This window comes from Pygocentrus nattereri, chromosome 25 (genome assembly GCF_015220715.1).
Source record: "Pygocentrus nattereri isolate fPygNat1 chromosome 25, fPygNat1.pri, whole genome shotgun sequence".
Taxonomy (NCBI): domain Eukaryota; kingdom Metazoa; phylum Chordata; class Actinopteri; order Characiformes; family Serrasalmidae; genus Pygocentrus; species Pygocentrus nattereri.
In genome coordinates this window covers 10,580,117-10,602,148 of record NC_051235.1, presented here as the reverse complement: position 1 = coordinate 10,602,148, position 22,032 = coordinate 10,580,117, and positions in this window count along the sequence as shown.

Below are 22,032 nucleotides of genomic sequence, written 5' to 3'. Positions count from 1 at the left end.
TCACTTTAATTACACAGTTCTGGGGTAGATACAGGGTATTCATTAGTTATTCATTAATTAATCTGATACAATTAAAAATACTCTAATCTTAATATTTAAAACTTCACTTCAGTAAACTGATGAGCAATTAAAGTCACTATATCTAAGCAATGACACTGACACTGAGCAAATTCTTACATGATTTAACTAAGATGCTATCTATGGTTTTAGTGGAAAGACAGGGCTAGCACTATTAAGCAGACAAGAAGTCCATGTGATAGGCAGGTATGCACACAGTATCCTTACTAGGAGATTGCTGAGATATGTACATAACCACTTTAAAAGTAAGCAATTTATAAGAAAGTCATGTATTTGGCTGTAACTGAATGAATTTTTGAGAAAGAAAAGTAAAGAATTTATACACATATGTACATATCTGTCATGCCAATCATAATTGCAATGTGTTCTACAAATGCAATTCAAATGGACATTATAGCAGTTTATTTCTAGGATTGCTTCTGTGATGATGTCAGAGGGACCTGTTTTTGTGCAACACACACCAAAGACTCTAAAGAGACATTTAGTTATATATAACAAGACAAATGTAGTGCAAAGAAATAAATGTAAACACTTACCTATAGGTATGCTGGCACTGCTAAGCGCAGCCTCTTCTAGGAAACAGCAGGAACCACAGTGACCTGAGGAGGGTGTGGGGTACAGCAAATGAACCTGTACACTGTTAGAAATAAAGGTACCTTTATGTAGGTACCATGAAGCAGCTGGTGTGGGGCTTTGGTGCTTTGGCACTTTTAGTGGGTTTGGACATGGAGCTGTACTGCATTGCTGTGACTTGTGTACGGCAAAGAAAGGACCACCACAGCAGTTGCACACTCTGCTGCAGTCCTTCTACTCTGGCACAGCCATAGAGAGAGTTGTTGACACTCTGGGCTCCTTACCCAATACTGATGCTGCGAACCACTGTGTTCTTGTAGCCATTATTTCATGAAATGGCCTGAGGGATATACGGTCTCAGATCAAAGTGCAGCCATGACTGAGTGAATAGTTGAGGAGTTCATCTGCCAGTTCAGGTGCCGAAGGAGCTGCTTGCTATGATAAAAGAGCATTTTCATGCAGAATTACGTTATATTCTGGTTCTTTTCTACCACAACATCACAATATGTTTTCTTTTTTTGGTTATATGTTGTATTTGCTGCCTATACTTGCCATTTGGATTTATTCCAATGTTTGAAGAGTTACAGACAGCATTTTAATGTTGGCAGTCATCTGACTCCACTGACAGCATGTGATGTTTCTATGATGACAGAGTTTAATAAATCAGAGGTCTACACTATTTATAGCTCCCATATGTTCCAGTTCAGCACACCTGGTGCTCAGGTATGGTGCGTTTCACTTGGCAATAGCAACTTTTATAAAATGTATGATCATGGACATTTAACCATACCATTTTTAACAATACTACATTGCTCAATGGAAGAACAGTGGGAGATTCCATCATCTACCAAGATATTTTAGTGCAAAATCTAACTCCCTCTTTCAGGAATCTAAGAAGAGGACAGTTGGATCATACAGCATGATAATGTTTATACTCAAAAACTCTTTCATCTACCTATTTAAGTGTAAGGGCAGAGACGTTGGAAATCCATCATATACAATGATAAAAAATAAATTAAAAAATAGTCACTGGTGTGCCTATATACAAAAGACACAAATAAAGCTATTTTGTCCTTGAACATTCCATTCCTTGAACAATTCAAGATAGAAATGAACCTTTTATGGGCCCTACTTACATAAGTAAAGAGATAATATAGGCAAACTATGCACAAAAAGTACAGGGGGTAAAAGAGGGCAGAATGAGCCATTACTGAGTATCATTCTGTTTCTGTGGTTTAGCTTCTTAGACCTAATTGGGGCATAGAGTAATTTAACTGTTTATCAGCATGTCTAGCAAACTATAGCCTTATGAATGTATAACCCCAAGTCCAATGAAGTTGGGACATTGTGTGAAACATAAATAAAAACAGAATACGATGATTTGCAAATCCTTTTCAACCTGTATTCAATCGAATACACTACAAAGACAAGATATTTAATGTTCAAATGGATTAACTTTATTGTTTTTTGCAAATATTCACTCATTTTGAATTTTGATCCCTGTCCCAACTTCTTTGGAATGTGTTGTAGGCATCAAATTCAAAATGAGTGAATATTTGCAAAAAACAATAAAGTTTTTCCGTTTGAACATTAAATATCTTGTCTTTGTAGAGTATTCAATTGAATATAGATTGAAAAGGATTTGCAAATCATCGTTTTCTGTTTTTAATTTATGTTTTACACAACGTCCCAACTTCATTGGAATTGGAGTTGTACATATGCATACTAGATTGGAATTTTCTTTGTATTTTTTTTTTTCATGAAAACAAAATAATAAAACACATTGAAAACTTGATCAAATGATCTGGTGTACCACTTAAAATATGGCATTCATATCTTTAAACACATTGGTTATGTTAATGTTTCTACCCAGGAAAAGCCTGGTTAGTTTAATGATGCTAAAGTTATGGCCTAAATCAGTATGCTCATATCAGCATGACAAAAGAACAGATGTGTGGAGGTAAAAGAGGCTTCTGAACAAGAGCCCTTTAATGTAGCATTAGTGTGCAGCAAGCTAGGCCTTCTGCAATGCTCAGCAGTACAACATCAAACACAGCACATCCATCAGTGCAATGTCAAACATATTGCTGCTTGACGTTGAGACAAATCTCAGAACGCTCTTTAGAACACTTTATTACCTTAAACATGGCACGATTTTTATGCAAAAGAAATATGTAGACCATAGCTTCAAAATCATCCCATGTGGTGAAAGTACTTGCCCTGAATTACTATCCATGTGCAGAGCTGTTTTGTGCTACTGGTTTGAGGAAATCAGATTTGTTGAATAATAACAATTTTGGCAGGCAAACATTTCAGTTGTTTCCATTCTCTGTCTATGTCAAGCGAGATAGGCATAATTTCTACATGACATTCTCTAGACCGTTGAATTACAAAAGCCTTCTGAACACAGTATGTCTTGACATTTCTGATATTTACAGTCATGACATGCACTTTTTCAGCTCATGCCACCTGTCAATCAATGTCAGTAATTCCCAGAATAAATAAAGTGAAATAAAGATAGAGACAGCATAAGAACAGAAGTGAAATCAATCAAAGTAAGTGGCAGAGCCTTCCTCTGTTCTAACTGATTGTAGTAGTGTATCCTTACAGGTTATGGCAGATAAATAATAGAGTACTTCCAGCACACTCTGGCCAGTTATCAAACATTACATCAAAATAGATCTCTTCCACTTATATTGATGAAGCATGGGGTTCCCTGCAGTAACCTAGAGGTTTAGAAGGGCGAAAGGGATGTAATGAGAGACAGCAATTACTGGGTGGTCCAAAGAGAGGGAGGGAACAAAAGGATGAGGTTGGAGAGAATGACATGGAATGCATAGAAGGAATCATATAGAAAGACTAAAGCTTTTATGGCATTTATTAAAACCTACATAAACACTAATTGCAGGTGGCACACCAGTTTTTAATAGGACTAACAAACTGCTTTGTACAAAAATCATAAGTAAAATATGCAATATGCTACGTATACAATATTGTACTGTGGTGTAAATCTTAAAATAGCCTGGGCCTTGCTGTTTCAGCAGTTCTTTTAACATCACCTGATTGATTGACTAATGGATTGACTCAAAGATTGACTGACTGATCAATCCATTAATTTACAGAGCAAGTGTATCTTAATTAGCTAGAGAAAAAAAAATCAAAATTTCATTAGATTTCTTTAAACAATATTAGAAAAACGGGTTGATTAATGATAAACGTATTTTTCTTACATACAGCATTGTAGTATAATAATAACAACCATTAGAATAAATTCAAATGTCTGGCAAATAAAGGTAATATACATTTTATTTTTGTAAAGCCTTGAATATACTACATGGCTTTTAAACTCTGATCTGAGTTTTTTGGGTGACTGGCATTTGGGGCTCACATATTAAACAACTTGGAATCACATCCTTTTATAGTAACATTATGTAACAATTTTACCTTAAAATAACAGATTTCAACATTGGATATAACCTTAATCTGCTAAGAGACTTGAGCCAACCAGCCAGACTGAGAATCTGAGCTAAAATTGGGGTAAGAGTCGTGTACTGTAAGCCCAGCTTAACCTTTTTTATGCATTTAACTTAAAAAATGGTATTGACCGTTAAATTGTACAATACTTTGACAGTAAAAATGCATTTTAATATTATACACTATGAGCTCAGTTTACAGCTAAAAAACTTTTTTGTGGGCCTTTTTGTTGCGATTGGCTCCTCCCAGTCCTCCATGTGATTTTGTTTACCTCTGGTCTTGTCTATGTGCTTCCTTATTTTGATTCTTCCTTGTTCTGCCCCCTTGTTTCTAGACTCCGCCCTTGATTGTTTACACCTGTGTCTTTTAAACCCTCATTAGCCTTGTATTTAAGCCCTGTGTTGTCCCTTCTTAGTGGCCTCCATTATGTGTCTAGTCTGTGTTCCTCTTCGTTATGTCTGTCAAAGAGTGAACGTTGTGTGTTCACTCTTTGACCCTGGACTGTTTAGACCCTGATTATGAATTTACAACTAATAAATCTTGCTTCTCTCAGCGTACACATATGCCTCATCATCACTCCCCTGTGTTACAGTTTTTGACTCCATAGACATTTTATTTGTAATTCTTATTCTAGTCTAACTTTTCCTGAAAAAGGATAGTTATATCTCATTAACAAGTAAAAAAAAAACCTACAGATGTGCTATGAAGACTTCATATGATATTTGACTAGGAAGTTCAAAGGAAATGCAAATAAAACTGACTAGAAAATTAAATAGTATATATTATAATTCCCAAGAAAGACTGTATTCTTATTTAAGAGATTTTATGTTTCTGTTTTTCATGTTGTCAAATATACATAAAAACCAACAAATACTCAACAAGTATGTTGTACTGCTGACCATCGAAGTAAAGTTTTTGGCCATGAGAATGCAAATAAATGACAAAACCATGACCATCATCATTCCAGATGTGATCTTGTACTTTTTTGGATATACTCTGTCAACCTAATTTCACCTGAAGTCCCAGTTTGTACTGCTGGTGTCACCAGGGTTGAACTCAATGCTCAGGCCCTAGATAAATTAGTTCCAGCAACACTGAGCAAGACCAAACATCACCCAAGTTTACAAGCTACTAAGTCAACTGATCATGTTGGCAATGTTGTATGTCTGGAATGCTGTTCGGTTTCATATTGTATTGTAGCATGATGCTTTAACATGACACATTGTATTGGGGTCATTTTGTCCCCAAAGTTTCAAATAAAATAATGAAATCTACAAGCAAAACATTACGTATCTAAACTTCCAAAATGTTGCAAATACAGATAATGAGATTCTTATTTTTTATTATCATCATCAATCATTTTCTCTCATTCTGATATAAATGTGTCACTTGTTTTGCCAGTTTTTCTTTAATAATTATCTATCTGCTGAATTTGCTGATATGTTATTGCTTCTGGAATTACTCTTTTGCTTCTGATTCTTGGCACTTATTATCAGTGTGTGAGTCTTAGAAGAGGCAGTTCATCTGTACTTTCTACTAGCTGATGGATTTGGAGTGACAGGTCCTCTAAACATGTAGTCAATCTGCATGTACCGCCCCCAGCATGGTGGAATATGTCATACCTAGTGATGCTTTAGGTGCTGCATTGTACTGGTATATCTGACATATGAGATAATGTTTTTCATATTCTTTTTCAATTAATAATGTGATATGGGTCCTGTGTTGACTTTTGTAAAATGATGTAACTTATTTTGGTCACTGAAAAATCTAAACTTAGTTATTTATAAATGAATGAAGCTGTGTCACCTTTCAAGTTTGTCCTCTAGGGCTAACTAGGCTAGAAATACTGGTAACTAAACTGCTTAATCCCAGTTTTAAGGCTTCTATCCAGACTTTGTGGAGTCTCTTGCGATGAACGGGTGCTGTGTTCACTGCAATGAGACTAGTTGATAGCCACGTCCTCTCTCAGAACATCCAGTTCTTTCCCTTTTTTCTCTGTCTCTCTACATCAACTTGAAACACACCCTGTGGATCTGTGTATTAGCACCTCTGCCATTCATATTAGCCAGTTTGATTTTAAAAAGCAGTTTATAGTAAACAGGGTGCAACTGTGCCTGCTATAGCATGTTACATAGATTTTCTGCACTCTTTAGTAAATTTGGCACTTGGGACATCCTTAGTTGTTTTTTTGTCCATCACTGATCTCTCACTACACTGTCCATTATGCATTTTGCAAACATATTTCTTTAAAGCATGAAACAATGTAAAACTTAGACAAAGCCAAGTATTTTCTTCTTTCTTGCATTACAAATTTTGGAGAGCACAGTTAACAGATTGTGTCAATAGTTTACAGCAAAAAATGTTCTATTCATTTTATGCTGAAAAACATTCCAGTTCCCACTATTGCAATACTATGTACAGTCAGTAATGCCATGTGAACTGGATAATCTATGCTGTGTTAGGCCTATACACAACAATGATGATAAACTAGGTATGTTAACTACTGAAGCTGACTGAAATATATGCAGGGCATGGATGGGGCAATGAAAAAAGCCTCTCAGAAAGAGTGACTAAAATGTATGACAATTAAATTTTGCTAACTTATTGTATGTAGAGAAGTTAGGCATATTCTGATTTATCCTGCATTATTAAGTAATTAAAAGTATTAACTGTATATACTTTTACAAAACCTGCCCAAAACAACAACAAACCAATCCAAGATTTACCTCCTTACCGAAGGACTTTACCCCCTACCAAATCCAACCAAAATCCACCAACTTTTGAAGATACCCAACCAATCTGGTAAAAATGTTGGAGATAATATATTACTGCTATGCAGGTTGAGAGTCAGTATTGACCTCTTTTAGGAAAGGATTCAATATGATTGCTATTTCCTTTGGGTATGGGGCAAAAACAATAAGCAGGTAATTAATTATCTTTCTATTAGACATGGCAAAGTTGAGAGTCTGCATGAACAGGATGCACAATTGTTAGTGGCAGTTTAAAAGGATACTAGTGTCTTCCTTCACATGTCCTTGAGGAAGCACAAGCTAGCTTTTGTGTGATAGAAGAAGAACTAGCTATTGGTGGAAATTAGTCACAAGTACATTGACTGATTGAATGTTTGTTACAAAGCCTATAAAATCGCCTGTCACAATTGACTCCATCCACTACTCCATGTGCCCCTTTGTTTTCATCTTCCATGTGCTTCTTTGTTTTGGTATCCGTAGTTCTGCACCTCCTTTCATGACTCCGCCCCTCCTTTCATGACCCTGCTGTTTTCACCTGTCCCTCGTTATATCTGTGTATTTAAGCCCTGTGTTTGCCCCTTGTATTTGCTCATCTTTGTTGCTTGAATCTCTGTCTGTGTTGTGTTGTAGTGTTTGAGTCTTGTTTGAGGTTCTGTGGTCTTTGTCATGTCTGTCCCGCAATCTCTACATGTTGGCTATAAGAACCTGGACTGTTTTGACCATGACCCTGGATTTGCCCTTAATAATTCTCGCTTATCTCCGCATATACTTCCGGCTCCTCGCTCCACGTTAGTCTGTCTCTTTCTCTCTCTGTCTCTCCTTCTCTCTACCATAAACAATGCAACAATAACACATAAAAATGGAGTTCTGGACTATGAATAATTCAGACAAGTTGTGTCCCTGCACTAATCTATTTCATTTTAGGTTCTCTTTGCAAAACCTTGTTAAATGAAAAACTGCTACCTTTTGGGACATGGATGATCTTGACTGCCATTTTTCGCAGAAATAAAGCCTTGACTAATGTCCATCTAGAACAAGTCTGCATTAATAATCACAAAGTACTGTATGTCTTTATCTCTCTGGAAAAGCCTATTAAATGACTGTTCTATAGATTTAAAGAACCATGCAGGAAAACATGTATCATTAGCAGAGCAGCAAGACCACATAGTTCTCTTATGCTCATTCAGAGTGGAAATTAAGCTTTCACGTTATCTGTCAATTCAGAAAAGCAGTATTAAACCCACAGTTAATTTCACAACAACTGTAAAACTTGTTTTTGTTCACTGCAACAATGAAAGATCAATAATAATTTCACACCTCACAAAATTTAAGAGGTATAAATATTAAATATAAGCCAACTTTCTGAAAGAAAATAAATTAATATCTTACTAAAATTTCAGTTTCATTCTGGGAGTAGTAGCCTTTGACTAGGGAAGGGACACATTTGGCCTGTGCCCAAGTATAGCTGTCCAGCCAGTGATGCAATCACTGCAGTCCAGCAGCACTACTGGCTTTTTAGTTGCACCTCTATCTAGTACAAATGCTTTGTATATCAGTCCATCACCTAAACACACATGTGTATCAACCCAACTGTTGAAGAAGCCCTACATAGTAATAGTATGTGACTAGCACAAATACACATTACTGCTCATGTTCTCTTTCCTAACTGCACTGATATGAGAATGAAGATTCACGTCTTTTTTCATCTTCTCTGACCCGTTGCTCTAAGTTATGCTGCATCAGAGTTTGGCAGAGCAGCTCTATTCCAAAGCCAGCACCAACCACTCAAAGAGGCCTACAGCTACTACCAGCTTGCAGGCATGCCTTTTAAATCTAGTGCATCTCGAGGACATCAGATGGGCTCACAGAGATGGAAAGAGAGGGAAAGAAAAAGAAAAAGAATGAGTGAAAGAAACCAAACAACAGAGAGACACAGACAGAGAGATGGGGATTAGAAAGAATAAGAGTGTTAGAGTGTTAGTGTTAGTTTCATGTTTAAAGTTAAATGGGCTATATCATAGAAAAGTGAATTTCCCCTTTTCTTTTCTGAAATAAGCAATTATTTGTAGATGTGATGTAGTATGTAAACCCTGTTAATGGTTAAAAATGCATTAACTCTCCAATCCATATGGTCTACATATTTCCACCTGTTTAACCTATAGAAGTTGAGGATGCCTGGGTATTGGAAGTAACCATATGGTACAATTGTAACGGGGAGCAATGAGGCGGATGCATGTGCGGAGGTAAGCGACTTTTATTAAGGGCAAATCCAGGGTCATAGTCGAGACAGTCCAGGTTCATATAGCCAACACATTGGCTATATGATATATATATATATATATATATATATATATATATATATTGGGGGACAGACATGACAAAAGGAACAGTGCCTCAAACAAGAGTCAAACAACAAACAGAGACCGATACAACCATCAAAGACCAATACAAAGACCAGCAAACACAAGGGGCAAACACAGGGCTTAAATACATGGGACAATGAGGGACAGGTGAACACAATCAAGGGCGGAGTTACAAAACGAAAACAAATGCACATGGAGTGGGAGGAGCCAATCGTGACAGTACCCCCCCGCCAAAGGCAAGCACACCAGGGCGTGCCCAACAGAACAAAAAACAGAAACCGACAAGAAAGCAAAACCCAAAAACAAAGACAGAACCAAACTAAACAAGGACAGGCACAGACACAGAAGCCAGAGCAGAGGCAGAAACGGGCACAAAGGCAGAAACGGGCACAGAGGCAGAAATGGGCACAGAGGCAGAAACGGGCACAGAAACAGACATAGACGGAGACACACCAGACACAGGAACAGACGAAACAAGGAGGGAGGACAAGGAGGCACAACACAAAACGACGCTGAACGAGAGACGACCGGAAACACAGGACGAGGGAAACAAGAACGCAAGACAGACCACGCAAAAGACAGGGGAACAGGAACCAAGTCAGACACAGGAAGAGAAACGGGTAAAGAAACAGGAACAGAAACAAAAGGAGACACAGGAACGGGAACTACAACAGGAACGGGAACCAACACAAACACAACAGTAGGGAACAGGACAAAACCAGGGACCGAACAGGGCAGAAACGAAGGGACAGAAAAAGACACAGGAGGCACAGAAGGACCACGGGGAACAGAGACAGGAGAAACGGAAGGCCCAGGGGGAACAGACACAGGCGAGGGCGGGATGGGCGGGAACAAAGGGGCTGTAAAGTCCACGGGGGCAGGCGGGCCTGCCACGACGTCCACTGGGGCAGGCGGGGGGGGCCGGAGGCGTGGCGACTGGCGGCGGGTCCGGAGGCGCCGCGATTGGCCGGGTGGACCCAAGGCGCTTATCTGAGACACAAGGCGGGACCGACGAGACGCTCATGTTCCCTCAGCGCCAGGGAATTTCCTCTCACTGGCAGGGCGGCGTTGGGACACGGGTAACTTGGGCTGTGTGGTAGCTGGTCTTTCTGTAACAGGGAGCGATGAGGCGGACGCATGTGCGGAGGTAAGCAACTTTTATTAAGGGCAAATCCAGGGTCATAGTCGAGACAGTCCAGGTTCATATAGCCAACACGTAGAGATTGGGGGACAGACATGACAAAAGGAACAGTGCCTCATTCGAGAGTCAAACAACAAACAGAGACCGATACAACCAACAAAGACCAATACAAGGCCAGCAAACACAAGGGGCAAACACAGGGCTTAAATACACGGGACATAGGTGAACACAATCAAGGGCGGAGTTACAAAACGAAAACAAATGCACATGGAGTGGGAGGAGCCAATTGTGACAACAATATTGTAGACATAATTTTGTGCCAAAAGTTTTAAATAAAATGATAAAATCCACAAGCAAAATATTAAGTATTAAAAAATGCAAAACATGTTGCAAATACAGATAATGAAAGTTAAATCAAACTTTATTTTCAAAAAGAATAGTACTCATTTTCTCTAATTCTAATATAAATTTATTACTCATTTTGCAAGTTTTTGTTTTAATGTTTCTCTATTTGCTTTGCTTTATTTTTTTTGCTTAACTGACAATTAGGGGGCCTAGAGGGGCTTTAAACTGATTAACATAGGTGGCTAACCACCTGCCTGACTAAAACTCAAATAGTATGACAAACCAATAACTATCACAGCTGGGCTTTTGTACAGCCGCCCCCAAATATGTTATGCATATTTGTATCTAAAAGACCATCTACTCATGGTCATCTGGAAGTGCCTGAAGAGTGATTATTCTGGCCACTGGTCGAAGGTAGATGCGGTCCTTGAGTAGCACCTCAGCTGTCCTCACTCTTCCGTCCGCTCCAGGGTGGACTGCCTTCACTCTGCCAACAAGCCACAGGGCCCTTGGTGTCTGGGGATCCACGATCAATACAACTGTGCCAATGGTAATGTCTTGCTTCTCCTTCTGCCACTTCTGGCGGGTTTGTCGCATCGGCAGTTACTCACGAATGAATCTGACCCAGAATTGATCAGCCAGAACTTGACTGCGTCTCCATCTCTTGCGGGTTAGGAGCTCCGACTCTGGATAGATCACTTGAGGCAGAGAGCCGTCTGGCCGCCCCATAAGAAGAGAATTTGGGGTCACAGGATCCGGATCCGAGATGTCTGAGGATACATAACCCAAAGGCTTGGAATTCAGTTTGCCCTCAATCTCTATCAGAACTGTCCTGAGATCCTCCTCTGGCACTGTTTGTGCTCCAAGAACGGGGTAGAGTGCAGTTTTAACAGACCGTATTTCCCGTTCCCACGCTCCGCCAAAGTGGGGGGCACTAGGAGGATTGTAATGGAACTCAATCTGTTGGGCACTCAATTGACCTTTCAAGGCTGGCTGGAGGGCCTGGAATGCTTCTTTCAATTCTGTGTCTCCACCCCTAAAGTTTGTCCCTCTGTCGCATAGGAGCTCTTGAGGCTTTCCCCTCCTTGAGATGAAACGACGAAGTGACAGGAGGAAGGAGTCCGAAACGATGCTTGAAAGGAGGTCTATGTAGACCGCCCTGGTAGTAAGACACTTGTACAATATGCCCCAGCACTTTTCATTCCGCCTACCCACTTTGACTTGGAAAGGTCCGAAACAGTTTATTCCAGTGGAGTAAAAGGCGGGTTTGTAGAGCCTTAGACTGGAGAGGGACAGATCAGCCATCCGTGGGATGTCAGGCGTTCCACGCCACTTCCGACATTCTGGACAATTGTGTTGAAACTTGCAGATTGCTTGCCTGCCTCTTAGAATCCAGTAGCGTCGTCTAATCTCTCCGAATACTCTCTCCGGACCTGGATGGTGCAGGTTGTTGTCGTAGTACTTTATGATCAACGTGGTAAGGTGATGAGCAGGGTCAAGCACAATAGGGTGTTGCACTTCTGGACTTAGCTGCTCGCATTGACGCAGGCGACCTCCAACACGGATGAGCTGGGTGCTGCTATCAAGTTCAGGAGCTAGCGTAGCTAGTCTACTGTTTGCTGAAACTGGATTGCCCTTCTGTAGCTGAGTCATATCATCTGGAAAACTGTCAATCTGTGCTTGATGAAGGAGATCCAGTTCAGCGGTCTTAAAATCATCTGCTGATGGGCTGCTGGTATCTGAAGCTGCCCCATGTAACGACTGTGTCACAGCTTCAAGGAGCTCTTGGAATGTATTGTATTGACTAATGTCCAGCTGAGGTAAGACTGTAGTCAAATTGGTAGCTCCACAGAAAGTGTGCTTCCGCAGCTCCTCAGGAACAGGGGGTGCTTTATCAGATGGTTGCTCTGGCCACTCAGCCTCTGGCTGCGAAAGGAAGGCTGGGCCCTGAAACCAACGAGTGTCTTCAACCAGCTGTGACCGCTTCTTCCCCTTGGTAATGTCATCCGCAGGGTTTCTCTGTGAGTCCACATAGCACCAGGTCTCTGATTCAGTTAACTCCTGGATCTCGGCTATCCTAGTGCCGACAAAGACCTTGAATTTGCAGGATTCCGATTGTAGCCAGGTAAGGACTGTCATAGAATTGGTCCAGTAGATGTATCGATGGACATCTAGGGATAGCTCTTGTTTCAGGACTGATGCCAGCTGCGCACCTGTTAAAGCGGCAGAGAGCTCCAGCCGAGGAATGGATAGCTGACGCTTTGGGGCCACTCGTGAATGGGTAGTGATAAATGCAACATGGGTGTATCCACTACTGTCTTCAGTGTGCAGATATGCCACCGAACCATAGACCTGTTCGGACGCATCACGGAAGACATGGACGCTTCGGTTGCAGTAACGTAGCACCTTGGCACACTAATGTGGGATAACTGTGATAGCTCTTCTACCCAGGAAAGCCATGCTTGGATTAGGTTGTCCGGCAGATCTTGATCATCCCATTCTCGTTTCTGGTCCCAAAGTCTCTGTACCAAGACCTTAGCCCTGGTGGTAAAAGGTACAATGAAGCCAAGTGGGTCATATTGCTTGGCGAGTATCCGGTATATGCTGACATTGTGGGCTGCCTGTCGAGCTCTAGCTGGCCATGTTTGCAGCTGAGTGTGTCGGACTGGCAGTGCCATAACAGTCCAAGAGCACGCTCCTCTGGGTCTGCCGTGCCTTGGTTAAACCAGAGCTCGCTGCTTTCAGACCTGGACTCAGTAGGCAGGTGAGGGCTTGATGTGGTTCCAAAAGGCAGGACCTGCCACTGGTAGACATCAGGAGGGTCAGTTCTCCTCATTTCTCTCCAAACGAACCTCAGGAGTGGTTGGTCCTCTGGGAGGAGGCAGACTTGATGGAACATGCCCTTTATATCAGAACTTGTAGGAGAATGAACAATCAAACACAATTCTATACTTCCCATTATGCTGGACCATGTGGTGGGGAACGTACCACCCAGGACTTTCTATTGTATTTTCCAGTGGGATTTTCTTGACATAGCCAGCATTGGCTAACTTGCTAATCTCTGTACTGTAGATGACAGCTTTATCAGGATCGCTTGCAAGTCTCTTCTCTATGCTGCGCAAAGGGGCCATGACCACCTCTGTTGGAGCAACCAGGGGGGGTAAGCCCCTTTTCCACAGAAGTTGAGTAGCGTATCACAGAACTCCATCTACTGCGACCCTAACAGTCTTCTGCTCCAGCATCTGGATGGCCTCTGTGTCTTGTCTCGATCGTGTCACGTGTTTCTCATTCTGATAGGGCAAAGTATCTAACTGCCACAGCCTTTTGACATGACTGAGTAACTCTGAGGCATCCAAGGCAATGGTTGTCAGAAGGCACTGCTGAATGTTAAGGTTATGGTTCAGCAACTTAGATGGGCCTTGAAGTGACCATCCCAACTTAAGATAAGATAAGATAAGATAAGATAATCCTTTATTAGTCCCACAGTGGGGAAATTCACAGTATTACAGCAGCAGCAGAGTAACAGGAGTAAGGCACTCAGTAGTAGAAATGGGAAACAGTATAAACCTTATCAACATTATAAATAATAAAAATTAAAGTTAAATCTCTAGACTATTTACAACAAAATAAGGATAATAATAAAATAAAATAAAATAAAATAAGAGTTGCATAGACGTCTGTATTGCACTTAGCATATTGCACAATGAAAAAATGTTCGCATTCTGAATGTAAGTGTATATTGTATTGTATGTGGTCTACTGGGAGCAGTGCTGGTTGTACAGTCTCACAGCAGCAGGAAGGAAGGACCTGCGATAGCCCTCCTTCACACACTTGGGGTGAAGGAGCCGGTCACTAAAGGAACTGCCCAGTGCTACCAGAGTCTCACGCATGGGGTGGGAGTCGTTCTCCAGCATGGATGCTAGCTTGTTCAGCATCCTCCTTTCTCCCACCGCCTGCACTGGGTCTAGAGGAGTCCCTAGGACCAAGCTGGTCCTCCGGATCAGTTTGTCCAGTTTCTTCCTGTCTGCAGTGGAGATGCTGCCGCCCCAGCAGACCACTCCATAGAAGATGGCTGATGCCACCACTGTGTCGAAAAAGGTCCTCAGGAGTGGCCCCTGCACTCCAAATGACTTCAGTCTCCTGAGCAGGTAGAGTCTGCTCTGTCCCTTCCTGTAAAGTGCAGCTGTGTTGTCTAACCAGTCCAGTTTACAGTTAAGGTGCACACCCAGGTACTTATAAGAGTCCACTCTTTCAATGTCCGTTCCCTGGATGTTCACTGCTGGAGGGGGATGTGTGCGCCTGCGGAAATCCACCACCAGTTCTTTGGTCTTCCCTGCATTGATCTGTAGGTGATTCCGCAGACACCAGTCCACAAAGTCCTGAATCAGTTCTCTGTACTCTCTGTCGTCCTCATCGACGATCGCTGAGTCATCAGAGAACTTCTGTAGGTGACAGTTGGGTGAGTTGTACATGAAGTCTGCAGTGTACATTGTGAAGAGGAACGGTGCTAACACCGTCCCCTGTGGGGCCCCTGTGTTACAGACCACCATGTCGGACACACAGTCCCTTGTCCTCACATACTGTGGACGGTTGGTGAGGTAGTCCAGGATCCAGTGTGTTAGGTGATGGTCCACCCCTGCCTGTTCCAGGTTGTCCTTCAGGAGCCCAGGCTGTATGGTGTTGAAAGCACTGGAGAAATCAAAGAACATGATTCTCACAGTGCACCCAGGCTTCTCCAGGTGAGAAAGAGCTCCATGCAGCAGGTAGATGATGGCATCATCCACCCCGATGCCAGGCTGGTAGGCAAACTGAAGTGGGTCCATAGATGAGCTCACCATAGGGCAGAGTTGTCTAAGGACCAGCCTCTCCAGTGTCTTCATCAGGTGTGACGTCAGTGCCACTGGCCTGTAGCTGCTGAGATCCTTTGGGTGCTGTGTTTTTGGCAATGGCACCACACAAGATGTTTTCCACAGTTGTGGTACTCTTCCCAGCTTCAGGCTTGTGTTAAAAATGTGCTCCACTATCCCGCACAGCTGATCTGCGCAGGACTTGAGGAGCCTGGCACTGATGCCATCCGGCCCTGTAGCCTTCCTCGCCTTGATCTTCCTGAGCTCATTTCTCACCTGGGCCATTGTGAAGGTCAGACTGGAGCAGGGGGGGTGCTGAGTGTTGAAATGTGTGAACGGGGTGTTACGACAACCAGCAGAACCAGTGGGGGGTGGGTGTGAGCTGAAAGTTGTTGTGCTGGGGGTGGTTGTGAGAGAGGGGGTAGAGCAGCATGTTGGAAGTGCCAGACAGGAGGGTTTCAGCAGAGATGTCTGTGTAGTGGGAGGGGTGGGTGAGTGATCAAACCTGTTGAAAAACAGATTGAGATCATTCACCCACTTTTGGTCCCCTACTGCTTGAGAGTCGGACTTCTTGTGGCCAGAGATTGCTTTAAGGCCTTTCCAGACTCCGCTGACATTATTCTGCTGTAGTTGTTCCTCCATCTTCCTCCTGTAGCTAGCTTTGCCCTCCCGGATCTTCCTCCTCAGCTCCTTCTGCACCACTTTCAGCTCCTCCTTATCCCCTAATCTAAAGGCCCTCTTTTTCTCCTTCAGGAGAGCCTTTATGTCAGGGTTAATCCACGGCATGCTGTTAGAGAAACACCGTACAGTCGTGGTGGGTACAGTGTTCTCCACGCAGAAGTTTACATAGTCTGTTACACAGTGTGTGAGGCTGTCTATGTCCTCCTCCTCATGATCACACAGCACTTCCCACATCATTGTATTAAAACAGTCCTTCAGAGCCTCTTCAGTTTCCTCAGACCATTTCTTTACTGTACGGGTGACTGCTGGTTCCCTCTGTACAAGAAGTTTGTACACAGGCAGGAGATGAACCAGGTTGTGGTCAGATCTTCCCAGGGGAGGGAGGGGTGATGACCTATATGCCTCCTTTGTGTTGGCATAAAACAGGTCCAGGATTTTATTGTCTCTGGTGTGGCAGGTTACATACTGGGTGAAGGTGGGCAGAGTGGAGGACGGAGAAGCGTGGTTGAAGTCACCGGAGATGAGAAGGAGGGCTTGAGGGTGCTGTGTCTGCAGTCTGCTCACAGATGAGTGCAGGATCTCACAGGCAGTCTCAGCGTTGGTGGAGGGGGGGACATACATAGTTACATGCGAATATTCCCTGGGCAAGTACAGGGGCCTCATGCTCACGGCTAGCAGCTCGATGTCCTTACAGCAGGTTTGCTCTTTGATGGTGATGTGCTTGGGGTTACACCATCTATCATTCACAAACACTGCCAGCCCACCTCCTTTCCTCTTCCCGCTCTCCGTTGTCCTGTCCGCAAGTTGTCCTGTCCTCTCCGTTGTCCTGTCCTGGTCCTAACTGCAGCTGGCAGTCCCAGACGGACGGGCTCAACTGGTGTTATAAGGTGTGGATGGTCTGATCCTATGAGCAGAAAGGGTTGTGCGCAGTCAATGGGCTGGAGTGATAGGCTCTTCAGATGATGATATAGCCTCTTGAGAGCAACAACTGGATAAGTATGGGGTGCCAGGCCAAGCTCTTTAGCTGTGAATGCCCTGTCAATGTGGAACATCTTACTTGGTTGGTGAGCAGGTGATACTGAGAATGACACTGTAGCTCCATGAGTGACATGCACATCTTGGCGCACAGTCCGCAGGGATAGGTCCTCTGGAAGTCCTTGAAGTCCAAGCTGTTAGGCTGTATCATACAGTAAGATAGTGCGCTCTGAGCCATCGTCTAGCAGCGCATAGATATCTAGAGAGGTGTCACCATGTCTCAGAATGACACGACTCATCTTCAGTAGCACCTTGCTGCTGCCAGTGGGTCTGTCCACATAAAGGGTCTCAGCTGTAGACGTGGATGGTTTAGCACTCTCTGAGAGCCCAGCAGTGTTCTTTGTGAAGGTGGTAGTCTTGTCATTCTGCCTTGTGTTCACGTCATGAAGGACCTCTAGATGGCACTTGTTGCATCTCTTACATTTAGCCTTCAAGGTGCACTCGGTTGACAAGTGTTCTCGTCCACACTTCCAACATCTCTGATTGGATCGAAACCATCTCTCGACTTGCTCCCTAGTTAGGATCTTGAAGTTGACACACTGGTTGAGATAGTGTTGAGTGGTATTACAAAATGGACAGAATTTTTTGGGCCTTTCAGGTAGCCACTCTGCACTGTTTGACTGTGTTTCAGGCTTAGACGGGCAGACACTCGGCTCACCACTATGCAGAACTGTGGTGGACCTGATCTGGCGATTCTTGTGCTGTTCTTTGTGACTCTGGTGTCCCTTGCTGTGGTAAACACTGAGCTGAGCATCATCCACCTGCACTCTTACTTCATATTCCAGCCATGCAGCAAGATCTAGAAGAGTAGGAATGGGTGTTCTGATGGGATTCACATACCTCCTGAAACTTGCTCTCAAGTCGTGAGGAGGCTTGCCCAAGAGCCTTGAAACGTGTGATCCACACCATAGCTCAGTCTGTCTGCTGCTTCCCAGCTGCTCCAACATGCCAACTAAAGCGCGTACCTTCAATGCAAATTGACGAAAAGCCTTTGCATCACTAGCTATTACATTAGGTTCCTCCATTAGCTGAAGTGCAAACTGGTGTGGCTGGCCATACACTTCAGTCAGAGCTTCCACAGTTTCTGTGTATGGATACTGGCTATTACTATATGAGTCAGCGATGAGCAATGCTTCTTCGAACTTGAGGTGATCCATTAGAATCTGGAACTGGAAGCGCTCCGTGGAATCAACAGGAAGCAAATTATCAAGGGCAAATTTGAGTCTGGTAAACTCAACTAAACAAACTAAACGTGGATCTTCATGGATAAAGTCAGGAATCTTTGGCTTAGGTCCCCGGTAGGTGAACTCACGCTCTGCTGGAAGATGCTACTGATGGCGCTCAGGTGAGCTGAATGGCTCATAGCGACTGCGGCCCTTATAATGACTTGAATCATAGCCTCTTGGTGTGTTGTATCTATACTGGCTTGAATGGTCATGAGGATAGTCAGCAGGTGTACTCGCATAATGATATGCATGGGACGGTGAAGATCTGCGAGGATGATTCCGATGCCTGGCTGAATCAGGAAGAGGGTCTTTATGTAAAGACAGGCCACATTGTGGAAGTAGTTCACGGCGGTGACTTGTCTCTCTGCTCTGGTGTCTACTTCCCTGCTTCTGGTCATAACTAGGCCAGTGCTCTAAGCTTTCGATGCCTTCAGTTATTTCTTCGATCTCAGCTTGTTCTGTTGTATGCTGCCCATTGCCCTGAACTGGCCATGATGCCGACATAGGCTGTGTAGGACGCAGATCCAGCTGATCTCTTGAAAATGTATCCAGACACTGTGAAACAGGTGAGCTTGATCTGGAAGATGTGGCGGTGGCTCCGTGGCCATAGGAATGGGAATGTAACATAGCTCTCCATAGCTCTCTTTCATTTCTTCTAAAGTGCGTCTCAGGAGTGTGTTCTCTTCAGCGAGAATATACATGCACTTCTCAACTCCTGATGACTTCGATCTATCTCCATCTGGGTCTTCGTGTGTTGTGGGTGACTGACTAGGATTGATATGACCACTGCTCTCATTCTTTCCTGTGGTCGACATGGCTAAGCTGCAGAACTTGCCAGATCTGGCTCGAAGGACCATGAAAAGGATTATGACTATGTACTGCTGTTTCTTATTTCCGGTGGCAACCTCTGCAGAGTGTCCGGTTAGAACACGAGTCAAGTTATATCTTTCAGAAAGAGATTTTATTTAATCTTCACACCCACAACACAGAGGTAACAAGATGGTTATACTATATCAGATAGCTGAAGAGTGCTCAGAATCTGCTCTACGATAGCTTGCGTGAGTGGATATATAGTAATGTGTTAGTGTGGTTTTGAAATGAGAGAAATGAAAAGGAAAAAATGGCTAGTGTATATCAATAAGCTTAACTTAGCAATAGCAGCAATATACACGTAGCGTAGCCATATCTTATCACACAATTTGCATATAAATCACTTAGCCATACGTAGCTAGTCCATAACTTAGCAAAATAAGGTAGATAGAACACAAATAAGCCTGAACTAAGCATGAACAAGCAGCACTGAGGCTAACAATAAGCTAAATACTGTGTTAGCATGTTAATCGCGATCAGCATCGATTAGCATCTAGTCAAACATCACACCTAACAGCAATAGGATTAGAACATCTAAATAACAGAAAGAATATTACACTAGAATCAATATAAATATACTTCTAGTGGCTAAACTCACTGTTAGATGCACGCACACCATACTGTCTGAATAGAGAGTCAGCCTGCTGCTACTCAACCTTGCCCCTTGCTTAACTGACAATTAGGGGGCCTAGAGGGGCTTCAAACTGATTAACATAGGTGGCTAACCACCTGCCTGACTAAAACTCACAAATAGTATGACAAACCAATAACTATCACAGCTGGGCTTTTTTACAATAATATTTTTAAAAGTCTTTGGCCCACGTCTTCAAATGTCTAGACCCTACCCCAAAAGATCATATAAGATAATAGTTACTCACCGGAGAAGGCTTTACCTGGACCAAGTAGTCTGAAAAGAAACATAAGAGACATTATTAGCAAATATATATCAGCATATATTAGCAGATCAGCAGATTGGTGATAAATTGTGAGTATTAGTAGTAAGTGCAGGTATATTACGGATTAAAATGTACTAGGTGCTTTTAATTATTGTGTATGTTATGATTGAGTGAAAAAGTGAATGGTTCTGAGAACACTGAGCCCATTGTGGTTGGTGCAATAAGTGACAGGTCTTATGTGCTCTAGCACAATAGGTCACCTGAAGTACATAAGGTGGTGTTAAGTTTAAAAATGAATGTCAGGTTAATATGGAACTTCCAAAATTTACAGGCTGAGACCAAGGCCTTGATGCTGCAGAGAGCTGGTTGAGAACAAGAAATTCATGTTTAACTTATCGGTAATTAGTTACTGCATTATTTTATTTAAACAATAGTTAGTAGGGCTGCCAAGAAGCCCACACATGCACTATGTCTGCAGGGCAACAAGCACATATGCACTATGTGCGTAGGGCCACAAGCCCACACATGCACTATGTTCACTCGGGCAACAAGCCCACACATGCACTATGTCTGCTGGGCAGAGCCCACACATGCACTATATGCATAGGGCAACAAGCCTACACATTATGCTTTTTGGGCAGTGAGCCCACACATGCACTAGGCTTGCTGAGGAACACATGCATTTCATTCGATAGGACGATGGGCCCATGCATGCATTTAATTTGTTAGGGTGACAGGCTCACACAAGCATTGCGTTTTACTCGGGTGACTGGCTCACACATGCATTGCATTTGTTAGTACGACAGGCCCACACGTGCATTGTATTCATTGGGGTGACAGGTCCACAGATGCTTTGTGTTTTCTCAGGCAATGGACCCATACTCAGGCAACAGGCCTCAACATACATTGCGTTTGCTCTAGCAATGGGCTCATAGTAATTGCTTGGGAGGTCCATACATGCATTATGAAAGCTTGGGATAAATGTCCATGTTGCAATAAATTGTGAGAATTACTACATCAAAACAGGTACATTTTATTAGTAGTGTCATATAGCTTCATTTTTGAACACAGCAACTACATAGGAACAGCCTACTGAGTGATCATAGCATGCTGGATAGCATCCCTCGAAAAAACACTGCTAACTGGTATGTTATGATTAACATTAGCTGCTCAATCCTTTTGAACAAGCAATGAAATCAGGGAAATTTCTGGTCCTGAATACAGCACTTCTGTGTGTAGATGCAGGGCAACAAGCTCACCGTCAGAGTCAGAAACTTCTCATGTCAGCTATGTGAATCAGAATGACAAAACATCAGTATCTGAAGGTGACAAAATAGAAATGTAAGTCGAATCATTTTAAAGACGATGTAGATGCTTGTGATTGGTCAGAGTAATGAGTGACATAGCATTGGAGTCTCCCTGGCAGAACTTGCACTAAGGCTTTCATCTCTATACACTTAATTCATCCTAGCTATTTCTATCAGCAGTCACATTGTCAAAGACACCAGTGACTAAGTTCCTTTGGCAGCCATACATGCCCGTGCCATAACAGTGCCTCCACCACGTTTGAATGTGGTATGCTTTGGATCATAAGCCAATTGTTTCCTTCTCTAATCAAATCAAATCAAATTTATTTGTATAGCGCTTTTTACAACAGATGCTGTTACAAAGCAGCTTTACAGAATTTCGGAAAAGACAAAATTTTAACAGGAGTGTACGAATGTACAACCCCCCCCCCCCACCCGGTGGGCAA